The 18,531-nt window shown below is 46.6% G+C and overlaps 1 protein-coding gene and 2 long non-coding RNA genes across 3 annotated transcripts in view; 1 reads left to right on the top strand and 2 right to left on the bottom strand.

Moving 5' to 3' along the window:
- LOC101943449 (complement receptor type 1-like) overlaps positions 1-18,531 on the bottom strand; it is a 431,031-nt gene that overhangs the window by 134,488 nt on the left and 278,012 nt on the right. The window lies entirely within an intron of this gene.
- On the bottom strand, positions 52-9,028 carry LOC135983355 (uncharacterized). Its single transcript, XR_010600945.1, has 2 exons — positions 8,852-9,028; positions 52-6,941 (listed from the first exon to the last, which is right to left on the bottom strand). It is a non-coding gene; the product is annotated as an uncharacterized LOC135983355 (long non-coding RNA).
- LOC122172920 (uncharacterized) lies at positions 3,241-6,832 on the top strand. Its single transcript, XR_010600938.1, has 3 exons — positions 3,241-3,255; positions 5,016-5,204; positions 6,703-6,832. It is a non-coding gene; the product is annotated as an uncharacterized LOC122172920 (long non-coding RNA).

The raw sequence follows: 18,531 nt of genomic DNA on the forward strand, positions 1-18,531 counted from the left end.
TTCTATTAACAGGTATGGAAAAAAATATCAGGATGCTGGAGTCTTTATTCAGTATCTCTTTTATTTAAGAAAAAGGCCTATTCCAAATAAGACATTGTAAATAACACATATCTTCAATTATAGTTTCTTCATTAGTGGATGTGACAGGATTGGGACTCACCACCTGGCGCCCCCTGATGGATGTCTCCGGGAATTAGCTCTGTCCAGTGGAGTGCCCCCTCCTGGTGGTGTCCCGTCCATCATCTCGCCCTCGGTTGGCATCTGGACCCGCATTGCTCACAACTCTCGGTGTCCTCTTCCGGACCACTGCCCTCCGGCAGTGCCCCTTAGTCCATCCACACCCCCTTCCGAGGGGGGGCAGGGTTTCATACGCAGTCTCTCTACGCCCCAGCCACCATGTCCAACCACACACCCTAAAGTCTAATCCCTCTTATCAGGGATCTGGCGTAGTCTTTGATGGCCACTCCCTACGGCCAATGGCTGGGTGTACTGCAAAGGGGGGAACCCAGGGCCACCCACTACTCTGGGACCCCAACCCAGGGAACCTCTAATGTCAGCCGTCCTGCCCTCCTTCTCTCCCTCAGTCTGTCCACGTCCCTGGGCCGATTCCCCTTCGGCCCCTCACACCGGCTAGGCCCTTCCCCTAAGGGCCTGCAGCCTGACAGACACCAGGCTGGAGTTACCTTCTGCTCCCCTGGGCCTGCCCAGCACGGCGCTGTCCCAGGTGCTAGTCTCCCAGCTCTGGAGACAGACCTTCCCCTCTGGAAGGCCTGGGACAGACGCCCTACTGCACTTCTGGGCAGCCCTTATATAGGGCCAAGCTGAGCCCTGATTGGCTGTCCCCAATCTCGTCCCTGATTGGCCCTCAGTAATTCTTTCCTGATTGGCTGCCAGCCTGCGCAGCCTCTCTGGCCTACTCTAGTCTCCTCTCACATGGGAGTGGGGCACTAGCCCCGCCACAGTGGAAAAGATTTCTTCTTATTGCTAAATAAAACTCAATGCAGCTTGCGGTCACAAAAAAGGTGCAAATAACATTTTAAATCTTTAAATCTTCTAAGACAGATGACAAAGTGTTTGATTAGAAACACCCCCTCTCAGCAGCCGTGTGAGACATTTCCTGAACATAAAAAAGCTTATTTTAAGATCTACAAAGACAGTTTTTGACAACTAACATATAAAGATAATGTAGGCACTAAACTACTGGAGAACTTCTCAGGAGGACACTTTTGATCTTTACTGCTTACTTCTTATAAGAAAGTGCTAGTGGACTGCAAGGAAACAAGTGCGATAGCCAAGATCGATAGCCAAGATGGCCAGGGATACAACCCCATGCTCTGAGTGTCCCTACTCTCGGATTGCCAGAAGCTGGGACTGGCTGACAGGGGATGATGGGTCACTCGATAACTGCTCTGTTCTGCTCATTCCCTTTGAAGCACCTGGCTAGATGGACCATTGGTCTGACCCAGGATGGATGTTTTTATGAAGAATCTATGACATTCCACCTAGCATCTGGCATCTTTACATTTGTGTTTAAAGAGTAATACGCACTCCATGATGGGAGCTTGTAAGTAGGGATCTGAAGAGGTTCTCTTGCTGTCTGCAGTTACAGCCACAACTCACAATCCAAACCATGCCCCAGATGGTGACTATGTTCTTTAAGGGGAAACATTTAGCACTATGGAAAGGCTGAATAAGGAACCAGCTGCATGTTCAGAAGAACAAGTAATTTTGCTGCTGCCAAACTGCCTTGCTTGCTTTGGAAGCCATTTTCAAGGGCAAGAGCAATGATCCACCTCCGGTCTTTCTGCTTTACTCAAATGCGGTGGATTCCTGCTACAAGTCCAGCTCAACAGAGGAGAGAAGTTGTAGCGAAAGTAACAGCAGTTACCTGAGAGGGATCTATTTTCACTACAGAAATTTCAGTACAAATGTAGGACATTTATCTGCTAACTTTCCCATGATTTTCTTCCAATGTCTGTTAATGTGTAAACCATAGCCATCAGCCGGCATCATTTATACTGTAAAAGGAAGATAAACAATTAAATGAAAATAGTTCTATACTTCAGTCTTACACACATCTTTCTTTAGACTTCAAAGTATTCATTTAGACTAAAGTTTTCATTGGTTGGATTTTCAGTATTGTCAGGAACAAATACTAGTTCTTGTATTATGTGTAACTGCATAGAACAGAAACATTTTAAACCCATTTCAGGTTAAAGCAGAGGTTATGGCATATTTTTCTTAGTGGCAAAACCTTAGAAAAAGCAGGAGAAAACATGCATTGTGGATGTCACAGGGCTAGGGTTAATTTGTCAGCAGAGGTAGTAACTGCAAGGGACAAACAACAAAAAAGTGACTGATAACAAGTGTTGATAATTACACAAGCTAACTAACGGAGAACTAGGCTATCCGTGAATCTGCTCTTCTCCCCACCATAAAACAAAGCTGAGCTGGAACATTCCTCTAGAAGTTCCGCTCTGCACCAGGAATGGCACCTACGTAGATTTACATAAACAACATTTTTATAGCAGGATATTAGTTTCTTCAGTGTCTAGTCACATCGAATATTCTTATTTAACATGGACCATGTGAATGCTGTGTAAAATACTGCATAGTCCTTATGAAGTGCACATGAACTTCTTTATGATATATCCTAAACACAATTAAGCTCTTCATGATTTATACTAAACTCAATTAAGCAATTACTTTAGTTCACATACCTGTTTTAAAGCACCATATACTGTAACTACACACTCAGAGCACCATATCATCCATCTGAGGAACTAGCGCATGCAATGCTGCCTCCTTATAGATGAAATCTTGTATTTGCTTACAAACTTTCTGGTTTTATATATTTATGTTTCACCTAAAGAACAACATACGATTTTCTCCTTTATTCTTAATAGGGGACTATGGAAGGTTCCTGGAAGCACATCACACCTGACCTCTGCTCTCCACACTGGCTCAAAAGTAGCAGAAGCTTGACTTGAAAAGCTGGGGGGCTGAGGTTTGGGCAGGGAGGATGCGCTAAGGAGTCCAAGGCTCAGAGGGTTCGTCTACACAGGGGTAAAGGGCTTCTAGCATGGCCGTGGTGGGCCCTTGTCCCCCATGATACTAGTCGCACAGAGGGCTTCCCTGTAGGCACAGAAGTGACATACAGGTGCCGTGATGGCTTTGTTAAAATCCCTGGAAAGTCAGACACTGTCATTTGCCTTTCAAACTCAGAATGGTCAACCATTGGAGAGTTTTGTAATGGTAAGTATTTTATTTTCTCTGGAACAAATTTGCTCAGGCCACCCTTCGATGATGGAAATGTTAGACTTTCCCTCACTGAATAGGTCTACTCAAAAGTAGCTTTAATAACTAATTTCAAGTTCTTGCTGGATCAGTGACAATATACAATTAACCTGCTTATTCAAGGATCTTGTTGCAAAGCAATCTGGGAACATCGATGAGTGAGAGGATTTGTGCTTGATTCAGGAAGGTGTAGTTTAGATGGACAGGAATGGGAAGTAATTTTCTATTTGAGTTTTGACTGCCCAGAATTAGGTGGGGATGCTTTCATCCTTGAGATGCACATACAGATTTGCTACATCGCCAGGCAAATATGAAATAAAGCTGTTTTGAAAATGATTTACCTGAATAGTACCACTTATATTACAAAATTGCATAAACGTCCTGGACAATGGGAGCTGGGGGTGCAATGCCTGCGGGAGAGAGTCGCGCGGAGCCAATTGCGCGCCTCCGCTTAGGAGCTGGACCTGCTGCTGGCCGCTTCCAGGGCACAGAACGGTTCGCGGTGCCAGGACAGGCAGGAAGCCTGCCTTAGCACCCCTGCTGCACTGCTGACAGGGAGCCGCCTCAGTGCCCCAATCCCCTGCCAGGCATGAGCAGCTGAGAGGAGGATGATTTTGTTCAATCAGTGGTGACTGAGACTTGGAGAAGGAAAGATTTGCGAGGGAACACAAGCTCTGTTTTTGCCATGTGCAGTTTAAGCTACTGGCCGGGAATCCAAACAGAAGTTTTGTGAGTTGTCAATATAACGATCGGATCCAAAGCGGTCAGAGCAGATAGGACCCCAAACACAGGGTGCACAAGGAAAAGAGGGTGGGCCAAGGAGAAAATCCTGGCAGAGTCTCGCTGATGGGGTGGGGATGGGGGAGAGTTGGAGGATCCACCAAACTGAAAGTACGAGATGGAAGAGTCAGGAGAAAAACCATGAGAGGATGGAGTGACAAAAGCCAGTAGATGATGGGATTAAAAGAAATAGAAATGTTTGATGGTGTCCAAGGCACTAAGAGGTCAAGGAGAATGGGGTGAGGTAGACGCCCTGGGAACTGTGTGAGACTTCAATAAAGTGGAGAGGATGAACACAGACTAGAGAGGGACACAAGGTTAGAGTTGAAGAAGACAACCGTGCCGTGGTTGTAAACAGAATGTTCAGTTAGAATTGGAGATGAGGAGCAGGGAGAAAAATCTGTCTCTCTCTTTCTACATGCTTTAATCTACTAATTCCTTTCTCTCTCTTAGCTCCTTCCTTTTCTTTTTTACTCCTTAGTTCGTACCACCCGCTACTTGGAGCAGCACCCAGTTAACTTTGTCCAAGTTGCTTGCGTCTCTTCTTTAAAAATAATTTTTTTAAAATCTCCCTTCCCCTACATATTTTGTAAAGTGTCCTGCTCTAATGTTCATATGCAGTGCTGTGGCTGTACTGTAATAGCTGCTGCTGCCTCTAAATAGGGTTACCAGAGAGCAACCATGAAAAAACGGTACAGGGGATGGGAGGGTAATAGGTGCCTATATAAGAAAAAGTCCCAAAAAACAGGACTGTCCCTTTAAAAATGGGACATCTGGTCATCCTACCTCTAAATCATAAACTTTTGGGGCAAGATACCTGTTTGGTACCCTTCACTTACGTTGCAGAGCTGTGTTTCTGTTTTTTTAAAATATATGTGTGTGTGTTTATATATAAACTGAAACCGAAAAGTACAATTTTTATGCCTACGTATTGCTAGGTGGCTGTGGTGCCATACCAAGATTGAAATCTGCTGTCTTAAGTAAGGAAGATGAGAGGAGGAATTACTGTCCTCCTGGGACCACTGTGAGTTATGTCTGTCGTCCAGGATATGAGAGCACTGAACTGAGACCTGTCATTACTTGTCTTGAGAATTCAACATGGTCAGAAGCCCCTGAGTTCTGTAGAGGTGGGTGTCTTTTTTGTCACTTTTCTCTCTCCATTGAGCGAGTGGCCCTCTGTGAGCAGATAGGAGTGTTTTGCGTTAAGCAGCTGGTTCACATTTCAGCACCGGCTTGTCAATGTTAGTTTGAAAACCCTTTTTGTCAGGTTTGGATTTGAAATTTGAATTCAGCTTTAAATGGAGAGAGAAAGCAAAGTGAGTACCATTGAACGTTAGACAGCGGCTGCATTTTGTTTTGCATTAAGCTTTTCATTGTGTTCGTTGTGCTTCCCAGCAGCGATAGGAAATCACAAACAATGCAGTAAAGTTAATATCATACTGTGGTAAATATTCATTTAAAAATGGTGAGAATAATCGTATTTTTGTTGTTGTTAAAATTCACACATTTAAAAATTCTAGCCTCTGAGATGACTCATTCAGCAAACAGTTCAACCAAACTGAATCACCGTATTAAAAAATAAATACAATATTTAATAACTATATGTATGGCAGAGTTGTTCAAATATCAAAATACATAACAAAACTTCAATGACAAATGTCCTGCATTGTGAAGAATACTGTAAGTTTTGGCAAATCTCCCTGTATTGAGTCTGTGTCTGTTGTATTCCGTGCAAAACCTACATTAATACAGGGTGAGAGGAAGGAGCCAACTGAGTGATCACCCTTAACCGCAGCTCCTTGCATGTATGTATTATATTCTGTTTGAAAAACAGCCTATATCTTAATACTGATGTGAATTTCTTGTGCAGTCTTAGACTCAAGTAGTCTGGCATGCCTGATTAGGAAAATACTTGATGTATATAATAGGCCATATATTTTTATGTGCAAAAATCCTTGTCCACATCAAGGACAGAGATGTTTTCCCAATATACTCATTAGTGCTGTTTGTAGCTTTCTCTGTGGCTCCCTGAATGCAGCATGTCTCTTCTGTTTGGCATGTGGACATGGTGAATGGCTGATGGTGTGTGCTGTCTGGTAATAAGTGCCTGGCACCAGAGGAAGCATCACAAATAACTCCCTGTACCAGGGAGGAGGAGTCTTTGCCATTGAAGTTGACAAAGTGATAGAATTCAACACTTAATATGGACAATAAGAATATCCACAGTTAAGTAGGAAAAAAACCCCAGAGAGGAGAGTGAACTAACTGCACTGCTAGTCTGCCATTGCCATAGTCCAGGGATAGCCAGACTTACTGACCCTTCGAGCCACATACAACAATCTTCAGAAGTTCAAGAGCTGGAGCAGGAGGCACCTGCTGGGGCTCGGGGCTTCAGCCCCACTCCTGCTGAAGCCCTGAGACCCACCTCCCTGCTGGGCAGAAGCCCCCAGTCCACCACTCTGCTCCAAGGCAGAGGTCCCAATCTCCTCCACCCCCAAGTCTGGTGAGCTGCACTTTCACTGTAAAAGGGCTACAGTTTGGCCACCCCGGCCATAGTCTCTCGTAAGTCTGTTAGAGTTTGTTGCATCAACATAACACGCTAACACTGATCTTGTTCTGCGCTAGGGAAATCTTGTGGTGTTCCAAAAGGACCAGAGCATGGCAGAGCTGTTGATATAACAAATGACCGGTATGGTGCAAGAGTAAATATCATTTGTGATGAAGGGTGAGTGTTGGGGAACCGGTGCTGATTAATTCACAGAGCTTAGTTTGGTGAACAGTGGAAAATTAATAATAGAATTTCCGATCTAATTTAAAAACCTAATCTGAGGCACGACTGAGCCTTGGCAGGGCCCCACACAGACCTATCAGAAAAACATAAGAACATACTCTCATTTTAACAGGAGAGAGTTTTATTTTAAATAATTTCACACAGCTGCCTTCGTTGAAAAGGATCCTCACATGCCTTAAATGCTACAGGGACCTGCCACAGGCAAGGTGAGCCCCGTTGTGGGGGGTTCCTCAGGTTTTAATAATAATATAATATATGGAGACATACCTATCTTCTAGAGCTGGAAGGGACCTTGAAAGGTCATTGAGTCCAGCCCCCTCCCTTCACTAGCAGGACCAAGTACTGATTTTTGCCCCAGACCCCTAAGTGCCCCCCTCAAGGATTGAACTCACAACCCTGGGTTTGGCAGGCTAATGCTCAAACCACTGAGCTATCCCTACCTCCTTTTAGTAGTCTACGAGAACAGACAAGCTTCCCACAGCCAGGGGTTTAAACTAGCAACATCTTCACTGCTGTGCTAGGTCAAGTTATCCAAACAGGAATTAGCCGAGCAGGATGGTGGAGATGCAGAGAGTGATTGGATTAGCAGCACAGAGTAACTGAGTCCCCACTGCATGAGGAGCTCCAGCCTAAGCAACTCTCAAGCTCCCACCCACACTCCAAGTAGGCCGGCTAGTGGCCAACTCGAGCTGGAGAAATTCGTCCTTAAACAAAAGCTTCTTTTGACCACCATGAATCCTGTGCTCAGAGCTAGAATGAATATTTCTCCACCTTACAATCACCAGTTTTATTTGGGGTTTTTGTCCGGGGTGCCTGGGATTGTTTTCAGCATAGACACTGTAGAAAAAGGAATTCTGCAAAAGGAAAGATTAGTTCACGCATCTGACTGTTCTGAAAATCATATAAACAGCCAGGCCACTAACAGAAAAATATCAGATGCCGTAAGATGACTAGAGTGACTTTTACAGGGTTAGTATCTGACAAAACAGGCTAAAAGAAAAGAGGCCCAATCCCAGATTTGTTCCTTCTCTCTCCTACAAATATGTCGAAGCTCTGCCTCCTAACACACACGTGAAAGTACCACTGAACAACATCGCTAAGACAAACAGGAAAAAATGTAACTAATTTTACTAATTTCATTTTCCTTAATATTTCTGAGACTGCACAGTGCGAGATGTCCACATGCATTAAGCGTACTGCCCTTGTAGCCACACCATCAATTAACTCTTTGAACCTAAACAATCTATTTCTGCACACAACAGTGAGGATTATAGTTCAGTTTTAGAGATGGATAATGTTTGGCCTAGTCAACATGCCTGGAGTGCCATTCACAAAAGGGGATCCCCTGACACGTAGCCAGCTCACTAGAATCAAATGTGAACAAGCTCTGGTCTCCCCCAATCTCAAAAGTCTTTCTCTGATCCCACCTATCCTTCAACTATTGCCCCATATCCCTTCCCTTAACATCAGTGAACATGATGTTGTGAAGGTCAAAAGTATAACTGAGCTCAAAAGAGAATTAGTTAAGTTCAGGGAGGGCAGATCCATCAATGGCTATTAGCCAAGATGGTCAGGGGCACAACCACATGCTCCGGGTGTCCTTAAACCTCTGCCTGCCAGGCACTGGACGACAGGGGATGGATCAATCTATAATGGCCCTGTCCTGTCTTCTGCAGCGGAAACACAGCGGGTCTCTGGCAGCGGAAACACCCGCCCCGACGGGCCGTGGGGCCAAGCCCGCTGCCCTGCCCGCTCACACCTGTCCCCCGGCCCGGGCTGTCCCGCGGCCGCTCGCTCCCCAGGGCCCCGACTGGCCGGGCCGAGCCCCTGCGCCCGCAGCCAGTGGGGCGGTGCCGCCTCGGCCGGGGCTCGCTGCCCCCCGCTCCGCACCCCGCGCAGCCAGTGCGGGGCAGCCGCAGGTCCCCGCCCGCCGGCCCCGCGCAGCCCGGGGCACCGCCCGCTGCTGGGGCCGCCGCGACTCACCGCGAGCCCCGGGCAGGGGCAGCAGCAGCAGCAGCGTCAGGAGCCCCCGGGCGCCGGGCCGGCAGCGCGGAGCCGAGACCATGGCGGGGCCGGCAGCGGAGTCTCCGGGGCGCGACCGCTCGCTCCGGTCTGCCGGCACCGTCGGGGGCCGGAGCTCGGGGACAGCGAGGGAAGGGGGCGGGGAGCACGGGGCGTGGCCAGGAGAGGAGGGGGCGGGGCGCGCTCAAAAGGGGCGGGGCGTGTCACTGCTTTGCACCCAGGCGCTGTCCGGAGAGCCAGTGCTGGGGTCGGGGGAGGGGAGAAGAGGCTGCGCTGGGCCCCGAGTTATTGGTTCACCCCAGGGATCAGCATCGAGTCTGTGTCCCAGGAGGCAGGGGGACCTGCCCAGACACATACATGGAGGGGGCCGGCTCGCCCCGCTGCACATGTGTCTTTGTGGGTGCAGCCGTGGGCACGTTACACGGAGGGGCAGCTGCTCGTGGAGTCACCCACCAGATCTAACCATCATTTGTTTTTGTTCATTAGGGTGTAAAATTGAAACATTTAAAACTCTCCACGGGTTTCTCTTCCCGTCTGTATCCCTGAGTGCAACAGCCTTCCCCGGCGCTGCTGCCGGGAGCCGGCTTCCTACAGCTGGGCGGAGCTGTTTCTTTCAAAAGATATAAAACCCATTGTTTTTAAATAAGTCTAGTGCTTTGAATTAGGTACCTTCTGCATGTCCAGTCTTCATCTTCTGGCTTGCAGTGGAAAAGAAATCACAGAAGAGTGGGGTTTTTTTTAAAATGTCATTTGCTTCATTTGGGTTCAGGAATTTGGCCGGAAGGGGGTGATCAGGGAGCGGGAGGGAGACAGTGGGGAGAGGGCGGGGCCTGGGCAGAGTAGGGGCAGGGCCTGGGGCAGAGCAGGGCTGGAGTATGGGCGGGGCTACAGGTGGGCTGGGGAGCAAACCTCCCCAAGCGGCTGCTTCACCCACAGCCCATAACAGCAGGTAAGAGCAGTTCGTCTCCCACATACCCTGCAGTCTCCTTAGGCAGGGGCTGTCCACGCCACACATTCTGCGTGAGGGAGAGGGTACGGGGGTCTCTGCGGGGAACTGAGACTCTCTGCCACCGTGAAGCCGGGCGGGTGGCTTGGTATACTTTGCTGCCTCGTCCCTCTCTCCCTCCCCCTCCCCCGGGCTGCGAGCCCAGGCTACCATCGGGCAAAGGGGCACCAGTTTAATAATACTTTATAGGGTCCCATAAATCCTAAGGACAGCCCTACCTGCCAGCCACACTTGGGTTACTCTCTGCCTTTTATCAGCCTTGGTTACTTCTTCAGGGTAAATCCAAGACACCCCCACTCCCAGATTTCCCAGGTAATCCCAAGACACTCCCACTCCCTTCCCACCCCCACCCCCAAAATGTTCCGGGCTGTCCTGAGATAGCTCTGTTCTCCCTTTAAGGCAGGGGTGGGCAAACTATGGCCCATGAGCTGTTTTAAGACGGCCCCCAAGCTCCCGTTGGGGAGCAGGGTCTGGAGATTGCCCCGCTCCGGTGCTCCAGCCAGGGCTCTGGGTCAGGGGGTGGACTACGCAGCTCCCAGAAGCCACGCAATGGCTCCTACATGCTCCAATGACCCCCTCCTGGGCTCCAATGGGAGCTGTACGGGCGGTGACTGCAGATGGGGCAGCATGCAGAGCCACCTGGCTCTGCTTCCACGTAGGAGCCAGAGAGGGACATGCCCATGCTTTCAGGAGACATTTGAGATAAGCGCTGCTCTAAGCCTGCACACCTGAACCTCTCCCCACACTCCAACCCCCTGTCCCAGCCCTGCTCCTCCTTCCGCTCTCCACCCCCCTCGATCCCAGGACGGAGCACCCTCCTTCACCCCAAACCTGTCATCTCCAGCCCCACCCCAGTGTCCGCACCCCCAACCACAGCCCTTACCCCAACCCCAATTTTGTGAGCTTTCATGGCCCGCCATACAATTTCTATTCCCCAATGTGGCCCTCAGGCCAAAATGTTTGCCTACCCTTGCTTTAAGGGAACAATAACTCAATTTGCCACCTCAAATTGAGTTACCCAGACAATTTAACTTAATCAGACTGGATTAGTTTCAATTAAAGAATAAAAACAGGTTTATTTAAACTGCAGATAGATTTTAAAGAAGTACAAGTAATGATGCATGAAAGTTAGAAATGGTTACATGAAAAATAAAGATAAAAAGCTTCTTGGTGCTGAACTTAAAGTGTACTTGAATCAAAAGTGAAGTCCTTACCCCATTACAGACTGAACTTTTCCCATCGGGACACCTCCCTCATGTCCAGCAGCTGTTTCTTCTGGTCTTCTCAGGTACAAAGAGGGAGATGGACAGGGAGAGAGGAGTGGCTTGGGGTGTTTGCCCCTCACTGAATAAAGACTGGGAGTGGATGGGCCCCTTCTTGTCAACTGTTGAGAATAGGCCACTTCCACCTTGATTGCATTGGCCTTGTTAGCACTGACACCCCACCCCCTGCTGACTTGGTAAAGCAACTCCCATCTTTTCATGTGCTGTATATATATATATATATACATATACACACACACATACACACACACACACACACACACACACACACACACTACTTACTGTATTTTTCACTCCATGCATCTGATGAAGTGCGTTTTAGCCCATGAAAGCTTATGCCCAAATAAATTTGTTAGCCTTTAAGGTGCCACAAGGACTCCTCGTTGTTTTTGCTGATAAGGACTAACATGTCTACCACTCTAAACGCTATAGAGCCTCATCCAAGACTTTTGCATCAAGTGCATAACTTCTAGTGGAGCTACAGCATCTCTTTAGAAAGATGTCCAGTCTTGATTTTTTAAAAAAAGTTAGGTGATGGAAAATCTGCCACATCCATAAGTAGATTGGTCCACTGGTTATTTACCCTCAGTTAAATATTTACACCTGATTTCTACTCTGAATTTAGCCTTATTTCGTGTCCAGCTTCTCACTTGTCCTCTTCAGAAGCCACTTAGCTTCCCATTAGCCTCTTCTGTTTGTAGTTAGATATTCCCAAAGTATCACATTTTTAAAAATAAAAATACTTCAATGTGCATAACGGTGCCCCTTAGACATTACACAGAGGGATAAGCGTTGATAAACAATGGTGTTTGGCAGCACATTTGTTTATGTGTTTTCAGTGTCAGACCGCCCCGGTAATTTTGAACACTTTGGTACAACCCTGGTTAGAACCTAATAGATCAAAGGTGGCACAATTAAAAGTGATCAGTCTCGTTAAACAACCATTCTGTGTACCACATTCAGCCCTTGGACTAGCGAGAGATTCATCACTGTAAAAGAAAGTTCCCTCTTCGATGGAAAAACAAGCAACAAATAACTATGTAGCCATCTAGTTTAACTCAGAGGAAATTTAAACAAAGACACAAGTGACGGGACATTTGCAGCATGGTCCACAGGGGCTAAATGTAACTCCCCTTGACAACCATGGGAGAACATGTAGCAGCCTACTCAACTTGTTAAAAATACAGCTCAGTTTGGCACCTTAAGTGCTTTGTTTACCAGAGAAATAAGTCTGATCATGTGCCCATTGAAATCAATAGCAAAAATACCTATGACTTCAGCAGAAGCAGTTCAGAGATAGGCATTTGGCAGGAGCTAGTACTATGATTAAGGACTCCCCAGCAGGTTAATGAAGCAGACTCACTAGCTTAGCCTGGCAGAGAGTAATAATTGGCACACAAGAGGTTGGCTGTCCTTGGGCTCCTACACAGAAAGTCACGGTGATGAAAGGCGGTTGCTTATAGAGAGAGTTCCTAAGTTCCTTCATTTAAACCTACCCACGTTCTGTAGAAAACGAGAATAATAAAAGGTGTCATGGAAGCACTGACTAAGCTAACACTTGAACTTTGAGGCTTTTGTGTAGAGAAAAAACAAGTGCAAGGAATTTTAAAAAAAAGCGGTTGCCAGAGCAAACCTTGGTTTGAAGGATCACGCTTTGAAAGGGAGAGCGAAGGGTTAACTCTACATAGCTTGGAGGTGACAGCTGGTGTTCCAGACTAACAAATTGCATTTTGATTTGTCTGCTGAAATTTATATCAAGGTCCAAGCCTGCGAATTGTTCTTGAGTGACTTAATTTTACCATCATACAGAGTCTTTCATCCAACTGGATCCAAAGTGATTACACAAACTAGACATGTAAGAATAATTTTACCCTGAACCCCCAGCCGAGAGCAGCCATCTCTGGGAAGCAAAGTGATTCCCGTTAAACAGCACAAAGCAACTTTACATAATAAGTTTAGGGCAGGGACTGAAGACACCAGATTTAATGCTTTTAGTCTTGCACAAATGGCCACTAGCAGTGAAGATCTTGGCTTTACCTCTCATCTGAAATCTAGCACCAGCCAGCATCATGCAAGGATTCATGGGGCACATCCAGAGGGAAGAGCACTAGCATTATTTCTTGCAACAAATGATTTTCCAGGTCCCCTATCCAAGTAATAACCCAGATCCAACACTGTGTAGTTGGTGAGATCTGACGAGCTCTTTAGTATCGGAGAATGCAATAAAATAATTGTGACTAATATTGATTGCTAACTGTTGCATGCGTCCATCAAGTAATGGGTGCATACATTTTCCCAATAATCAACAATCTCCAAGATGAAATCGGAGTGCTATTCAGAAAGGTACAGAGGACACAAGTAACATTAGATACTAAGGAATCTGTGAGCAAGATGTATTTATACAAATGCAGGAGATCCACATCTGACTTGGCAAGTTAGCCAGTGACAACCAAGCTGAGAACGTCTTTTATACATGCAAGTGAAATTGTCTTCATTTAAAATTAGATGCATTTCACGTGATTTCCCAATTCTAAGTTGGTCCTGGGAGGTATAAGCCAAACCATGAACAGCAATTATAACCGTTGGGCTAGTTACGGCAACAGGTCTGTGTTGCTAAAACAAGTAGGGAGATGGACAGTGGAAACTCCCCAGAGAAGCTGCTAGTGACACTGTAGAGCCCTTTTGGAATCTTTGAAGCCAGCCCTAGAGGCTTCTGAGGAAATAGCTCTCAACCCCCTGCTGATTGCCATCCTCGGGGAGACGCTATTATACACCAAGGACTACATCCATTTAACACACATGGATCACACTGGAGCAACACCTTGTGCATGTTAATCTGTTGGCTATAACCACAAACTACAGATCAAACCATCTCAGTTGTACAATTAATACGTATATTAAGTACTCAAGGAACTCAGGGGCAATGGACTGGAGCATTTTCCTTACTTTTTTGTGGAAATCTGGGTTCTAAAGCCAAGCCAACCCACCCACCCCTACCCCCAAAAAATCTCATGTGTTTCATCCCAGTCCCATTTATGCAATCCATCACAACACTACAAACATCAGCATGGCTGGTAGTTTCTCCAGAGAAGAGGCCCTGGATTAAAGAGGAGAGAGTGCTGGTAAGAATCCCATTCTTTGGGTAAAACAGGGAGTGGAAAGAGGGATTTACTGTTAAATAGAAGGGTGTGTTGTAGATAGAATTAAGGAGCGCTGACACAGCCCCGCAGGAGCTCCTGCCAGGAACAGCAGGGGATTGAAGGTACTGACAAAGCTGTGTGGGGGAAGATTGCACTGTGCCTGGCTGTACGTGCCTCTGCTCAGTGCTATTTTTCCCTCCCTTTAAGCAGCACTAAATTGACTAACCAACAAAAAGTAAAAGCCAGTTGTTGCTTAAGCAGCAGGAGTGAAATTCTATCGAGCCTCTCCTGCTCTGAGCAGAAACAGCATTTTGCCACGTTTTGTGCCAGTTGAAGCACATTTTCAAACTCTTGGTAAAAAGATACTGAAGACTTGAGTTACTTGGTACTCATACATTAGAGATGATATTTGGGTTGCCTGAAATACTCAGAGTTGCTAAGGCTGATGTCGCTTGTCACTGAGTGTGTGAATACAGTTTTATTCCTTAGCCTGAGCCACTAGTCTTGCAAGGTGTTTAACTTGAGGAGAAGAAACTGATAGGATTTGGATATAGTCTTTGGTGAAGTCCTGTTTACAAAGAACGTACACCAAATGCTTTTCCCCTGAACACAGTACAAACAGAAGGATGTTTCTCATTATTTCCAAGTCTGCCTCTCCAGGGTGTCCTCTGCCCAAGATGCTCGGTGTCTCAGCTCCTTCTCACAGCCCTTTCTGCCTCTAACACATACAGCTTACTAAACACAGTCCCCTTCCCCTGCATTTGCAACCATTCCCAGGGGAAACCCTTCTTAATTTCCTGAGGTTACATTTTTATTTGATCTGGCCTTGCAATGTGGCCCATTGCCTTGGGCGGTAGTTTCTGTTGTTTCCAGCTACCTCACTACATAAAAGGAGCATTTCATTGTTCCTACCATTTAGCCTGAAAAAAAGCTTTTACCACACATACGTTTTAACCAGATCTGTGATTGATTTATAGACAAAGACCCACTTAAGCACCGCCAACACCTTCCAGCACGACAGCATCGCCACACTGGTGAACATGCAGATCATCTCCTCCATCAGAGCAAGTGCACCTACTGACAAAGTGAACCACATAGTCCTAAAAGCACCACTTTGAAGCTGAATTTGTCTGTTATGATGAACACAGGTGGAGACTTGGTCTCGCATCTCCAGCAAAACACAAAAGCAACAACAGAACTGACATACCAAAACCAAACAACACTGTGGATTTTGTTCCTTTGCTGACTGCTTCCTGATAAAAGGTTTTAGCTTTGGAGCAGGCAGGTACTTGGCAGAGAGGCATACGTTACACAATGTCTGTGTCTGTACTGAGACGGGAAATGGAATGGCTTCATTTAGATGGGGATGGGGGAGACTTGTCCAGAGAAGTGCCAAAAGAATTGGGATTTTTACGCAAGATGAAAAAGGGGAGGGGAAGTGCAAAGAAGGTTCCTACGTAATGTGAAGACGCCGAAGTCTGAATTTGGGAGGAGACGGAAACTACAGTGCAAAGAGTGTCGCCTAAATTCACGGTCGATATAAACTGGCCTCACCCTAGTGCAGTTAGAGCTGTGCCTATTTACATGAGCTGAGAATCTGGCCCTGTGTTCACAGTGTAGGAAGCTCACAGGCCATCAGAGGTGTAGTAGGAAGGGAGAGCCTGAAACATGAGGCCTGGTATCAGAGCCCTGAGGCCTGAACTAAAGTAGTAGTCAGGCCCTGCTGATACAAAAACAAAGTTAGCAAATGTGATCTGGCCCTGTTAAGAACAGATTTAAAAATTTTATTAAGATGATGTTAAAAAAAAATAGTGAACAGCGTTTGAGCATAGAAGTTTCTGGTTATCAGGGAATAACATACAGATTATAGAGGGTGCAAAGTTTGGTTTAAGATAAAGTGGCATGAGGAATACATAATCTGCAATATCCCCGATTGGGGGGTAAAGGATGATGGGTCAAAGTACAGACATTGAGATATGAGGGTATGAACTTCATAAAGTGGCTATGTTCGGCTGTGGATTATAATGAGTGGATATGATGATGAGGATGGATGGACCCTCATTTGGTGAGATTTAATGTTTAGTGAGTTTATGGTTCCAGTTCATATGATCCAACGGAGAAGGTCACTTGGTCCCTTTCTCGTAGTGGGAGAACGATGTCGCTTGCAAGCTCACAGAACCTGAAAGAACAGGGCTGGTATTGCAAAACCACACACATTCCTAAGAAATGACAGGACACTCACAGAAACACATTCCAGAAGGGTGGTACCAGAACACCCCATATCAAGTATGCTACAAACGCACTCCCCAAAGATAAAAGGAACATGTTCACCTCTGTTAAACAGGTAAGGAGATAAGGTTAGGATGACACTGATGGAAAGAGGTGTTTGATTGAACCAGCACGTACCAGGTAAAGGGTGCTAACTAACCATGTCAGAGAGGCAATACGTAATATGTTTGTATCGGTGTATAAAGAATGGTCTCAGAGGGAGTGTCTTTGTCTGGCTGAGGAGGGAACAGAAAGTCATAAGAATAGCCATATGGGATCAGACCAAAGGTCCATCTAGCCCACTGTCCTGTCTTCCAACAATGAGCAATGCCAGGTGCCCCAGGGGGAATGAACAAAACAGGTAATCATCAAGTGATCTATACCCTGTCTCCCAGTCCCAGCTTCTAGCAAACAAACAGAGGCTAGGGACACCATTCCTATCCATCCTGGCTAATAGCCATTGATAGACCTATCCTCCATGAACTTATCTAGTTTTTTTTAATCAACATATTCTGGCAATGAGTTCCACAGGTTGACTGTGCATTGTGCGAAAAAATACTTCCTTTTGTTTGTTTTAAATCTGCTGCCTATTTAAGTCCTGCCATTCAGTGAGCTGGTCTGTTGTTATAGGCATACATGTGCTAGTGTAACTGAAGACATTGATCGGGGGCGCGAGGACCATGCTTTGTCAACAGTAAACCTGGCTAGGTGCCTTTGCTACTGAAACGGGGCTGTGGTTTTATTGGGCAATTCGATGGAGGTCTGCTGTGTCCCCTAGCTGCACAGAGCTGGGACAGCACACTGAAAGAAAACACACACACAGCCAACAGGCAGCCTACCCTGCCATAAACTATTCTCGTAGCTGAAGTTGCGTATCTTAAATTGATCCCCCCCCCAGGGTAGATCAGGTATGTATCCGCAAAAAGAACAGGAGTACTTGTGGCACCTTAGAGACTACCAAATTTAGATGGGCACATAAAAAAGATCACATTGCCTACCTTCATCCAGGATAGCCCAGGAAAGCAGCCGTGATGAGAAGTCAGAGGCTGTGGGTCAAATTCACCTCACTCTCTGCAATTAGAGAGACTGCCTGGGTGTGCGGGCGTGTTGCAATGGGATGCTGCAGAGGACAGGTGAGACAAGAAGCCAGAACCCCCCAGAGCACAGCTAACAGTCAGAGACGGAGCTTGGATGTGCTGAGTCAGTGCAACTTCTGGGGTGAGCTCCTAAGGATCCCAGGGATGGATTTAAATTGCTTCCTGCTCCCTGACACCACTAGCTCTCCCAACATCAAGTCACCCCTGCCCTGCTCTGAGCTCAGTAGTGCTCCCAGGTCCGAGGAGACAGAAGATTCCCCCACCCGCAAAGGCTGAGTCTGCAGGTTATTTCTCTGCTGCTGTTCTTTTTCCATTCGCTGCTCCTGGCTTTATACAGCTAAGGGTTCTCACTGGAGGAGACTGCAGCACTGTTACATTTCTGGCATAGGGACAGTCACAAGTGAAGTTATTCTCAGAGCAGCGCTATGCTATCCCTTCCTGAGCAAAGCCTCCACTGCAGCAATGATTTCTGAGACAGAATAATTTGCCAGCCATCTTTCCTCCTTATCCTATTGGCCAAATTAATCCCTCCTGTTCCCGCAGGAATGTAGCTGAATCCGTGATCCCTCTGGGTCCATCAACAGTGGTAAAAATGCTAAAAACTGGCACGTCCCCCTTATTCCACAGGACAAGTTTCCCTTCTACTACCTTGCCAGTTCAATTCAACCCGGACCACGCTAGGTGCGAGGGGAAGGATCAGTCTCCATGGGCTCGCTCAGACTAATCACTGGGCTGGAGGAGGAGGAGGAATTAGTTCTTCGCTCTCAGTGAAACGATCCTCTAAACACGCTGGGCATCTCCCTGCCTTACAGCCAAAGGGACAAAGTTATAAAAACAAAGACAATCA

Source organism: Chrysemys picta, chromosome 4 (genome assembly GCF_011386835.1).
Source record: "Chrysemys picta bellii isolate R12L10 chromosome 4, ASM1138683v2, whole genome shotgun sequence".
Taxonomy (NCBI): domain Eukaryota; kingdom Metazoa; phylum Chordata; order Testudines; family Emydidae; genus Chrysemys; species Chrysemys picta.